Genomic DNA, 4,216 nt, shown 5'->3' on the forward strand with positions numbered 1-4,216 from the left:
AACTTAACAACAACATATGGTGGTCTGAAAGTTAAATATTTTTAGTTTCTTTTGTGGCACTGGACTGCAAAGTCAGTTTGAACTGCAAGGTCAATGGTTCAAGCTCACCAGCTACTCCTCAGAAACATTACATAAGGTTGCTATGGGTCGGAAATGACTCGACAGCACTTAACAACAACAATAGTTCAGTTGAATGATGCAGAAAGTGTCAGAAGAATATGGAAGGAATACACAGTCAATGTACCAAAAATAAATAGTTGATGTTCAATCGTTTCAAAAGGTAGCATATAACCAAGCCAATGATACTGAAGGGAAAAGTCCAAGGTATACTGAAGGCATTGGCAAAAAACAAAACTCCAGGAATTGATGGGATACAAGTGGAAATCTTTGATCAAAGTGATGTAGCACTGAAGGCACTCACTCATCTGTACCAAGACATTTGGAAGACAGCTTCTGGTCAACTGATTGAAAGAGATCAAATTTATGCCAATTCCAAAGAGAGGTGACCCAACGGAATGTGGAAATCATCAGACAATACCATTAATGATGTATACAAGTAAAATTTTGTTAAAGGTAATAAAAACATGGCTACAGTAATACATTGACAGGGAGCTATCAGGCCGGATTCAAACAGGGACATGACTAACATCAAATGGGTCTTAGCCGAAAACATGGAATACCAGATAGATAGTTACCTGTGCTTTATTGACAATGCAAAGGCTTTCAGTTGTGTGAATAATGACAAGATATGGGCAACAATGCAGAAAATGAGTATTCTGGAACACCAAATTGTGCTCATGAGGAACCTGTACATAAACCAAGAAGAAGCCCTTCAAACAAAACAAAGGGACACTGAATGGTTTAAAATCAGGAAAAGTGTATACCAGTGTTGTATTCTTTCACCATACTTATTCAACTGGTGTGCTGAGCAAACAGTCCAAGAAATTGTGTTATATTAAGAAGAACATGACATCAGGATTGAAGGAAGACTCATTAACAACCTGAGATATGCAGATGATACAACATTGTTTGTTGAAAGCAAAGAGGACTTAAATTACTTACTGATGAAGATCAAAGACTAAAACCTACAACCTTTGGTAGGGGTCACACCTCAGTGTAAAGAAAAAAAAAAAAAAATCCCTACTTCTGGTCCAATAAATAAGACTTCATTTTGCTTGGGTCAACTATAAACACTCATGGAAGCAGCAGTCAAGAAATCAAATGACATATTGTATTAGGCAAATCTACTGCGTTAGACTTCTTCAAAGTGTTCAAGAGCAAAGATGTCAGTTTGAAGACTAAGGGGAGCCTGACCCAAACCATGACTTTTTTCAAAAGCCTCATATGTATGTGAAAGTTGGACAATGAAAATGAAAACTGTAGAAATTTGAGTTATGGTGTTGGAGAATACTAAAAGTATCATGGACTGCCACAGCAACAAACAAATCTTTGTTGGAAGAATATTCCTTAGAAGCCAGGATTGCGAGACTTTGTCTTTCATACTTTGGACACATTATCAGGAGGGACCAGTCCCTGAAGAAGGATATCATGCTTGGTCAAGTGATGGCCAGTGAAAAAGAGGAAAACCCCCAATGAGAAGGATTGGCACAGTGGCAGCAGCAATGGGTTCAAGCATAGCAATGATTATGAGATTGGCACAGGACTGCGCAGTGCTTCTTCCTGTTGTGCATAAGGTTACTATGAGTTGGCACTTACTCGATGGCACCTAACAGCATACTTAATTCATGGGAGAAAGATGAGACTTTCTTCTCTGGCAAAGATTTACAGCCTCTTTTGGAGTCCTGGTGTGACACTATAGGGTAAGCACTGAACTGTAATCACAAATTGGCAGTTCAAACCCACCAGCTGTTCATCAGAAGTTGATGAGTTGGAACCAATTTGATGGCATTTCAACAACAACAGAAAACCTATATATGGTTGCTATGAGTTGGAATGGACTGCACAGCATTTAAAAACATATATTTAGTTAGGAGCCCTTTTGGTGCTGTACGAAAAACACTAGACTGCTACCCATGAGGTTGGTAGGGCAAACCCATCAGATGCTCCACAGCAGAAAGATGAGGCTTTCTGTACTTGGAAAAATATACAGCCTAGAAACCCTATACAGGGAGGCTATCAGTTCAAATTGACTCGATGGTAGTGAGTGATCCTTTAAAAATGTTTGAATTCATATTTACTTAACAAGTATAAGGGAATATCATTAACTTATCCTAATGTGTTTCTGTGGGTTAATGCACTTGACTGCAAAGTTAGGTTGAACCACAAGGTTAGCAGTTCAAGCTTACCAGCCACTCCTCAGAAACCCTATACAGAGTTACTATGAGTTGGAACTGACTCTACAGCACTTAACAATAACAACAATAAGATGAGAGATATATCTTCATTTCCTTCATGCTTTTATCCTACTAAACCCATTCGATACAGAATATGTTTATTAACTTCTTTTTTACATTATACAAACATTTCTAAAAGAACGATTTTGACTTTTGCATTAAGTTTTAAAACCTTTTGGAAATTGATTATATAGGCACTAATGATGTAGCATTCATTATAAAAAATAATATTTCAAAATCTATCCTGAAGTACAATGCTGTCTATGATAGGATAATATCCATATGCCTACAGGATGATCAGCACTGGACTGTGAACCACAAGGTCAGCAGTTCAAACCTACCAGCTGCACCTCAGAAACCCTATACAGTGTCTTTATGAGTTGGAACTAACTCAATGGCACTCAACAACAACAACAACAACAGGATGACTAGTTAATATTACTATTCAAATTTACACAGCAACCGCTAAAGCCAGTGATGATAACATTGAAGAATTCTACCAATGTCTTCAGTCTGAAAATGATCAAATATGCAGTCAAGATGCATTGATAATTACTGGTGATTGGAATGCAAATGTTGGACACAAACAGAAAGGATTATTAGTTGGAAAACATGACCTTACAATAGAATTGATATTAGAGATCTCATGATAGAATTTTGCAAGACCAATGAGTTATTTAGTGCAAATAAATTTTTTTAACAACATAAAAGGTGATTATACCCATGAACCTCACTGGATGGAATACAGAGAAATCATACTGACTATATCTGGGGAAAGAGATGGTGTAAATTTCAATATTGCCAGTCAAAACAAAGCCAGAGGCAGACTGTAGAACACACGATCAATTGCTCATAGGTAAGTTCAGACTATAGCTGTATAAAATTTAAACAAGTCCATGGGAACCAAAATATGACCTTGAACATATCCCACCTGAAGTTAGAAACCATCTCAAGAACAGATTTGGTGCATTAGACATTAATGACTGAAGACCAGAAAAACTGCGGATGAATCAGAATATCACACAGCAAGAAAGGTTATTAAAAAAAGAGGAAAGGAAGAAAAGACCAAAATGGATATCAGAAGAAACTCTGAAATTGCTCTTGAGTGTGGAGATGCTAAAGTGAATGGAAGAAAAGAGGAAGTAAAAAAACAGAACCGAAATATTCAAAGGGCAGCTTGAGAAGACAATGTCAAGTATTATAATGAAATGCGTGAAGACCTGAAACTAGAACATCAAAAGGGAAGATCACACCTTACAAGTATTTCTCAATCTGAAAGGACTGGAGTAAAAATACAAGCCTCAACTTACAGTATTGAAAGGTTCTATGGACACAATATTGAATTATGCAGAAAGTATCAAAAGAAGATGGAAGGTATACACAGAACCACTGTACCAATGTTCAGTCATTTCAAAAAGTAGTATATGATGAAGAACTAATGGTACTGAAGGAAAAGGTCCAAGCTGCACTGCAGGCATTGTTGAAAAACAAGGCTCCAGGAATTGATGGAATTCAAATTGAAATCTTTCAACAAACTGATTCAGCAATGGAGGTGCTCATTCATTTATGCCCCCAAATTGGGAAGACAGATACCTGACCAACTGATTAGAAGGAATCCATATTTGTGCTTTTTCTAAAGAGAGATGACCCAATGGAATTTGGAAATAAGACAATATTAATATAGCATACAAGTAAAATTTTACTGATGATAATTTAAAAATGACTGCAACAGTACATTGACAGGTAACTGCCAGAGGTCCATGTCAGATTCAGATGAGGTTGTGGAACAAGGGATATTATTGCCGATGTCAGATCTTGCCTTAAAGTACAGAATACAAGAAAGATGTTTAGTTGTGCTTCAT

This window comes from Chrysochloris asiatica, unplaced genomic scaffold, assembly GCF_000296735.1.
Source record: "Chrysochloris asiatica unplaced genomic scaffold, ChrAsi1.0 scaffold00157, whole genome shotgun sequence".
NCBI lineage: Eukaryota > Metazoa > Chordata > Mammalia > Afrosoricida > Chrysochloridae > Chrysochloris > Chrysochloris asiatica.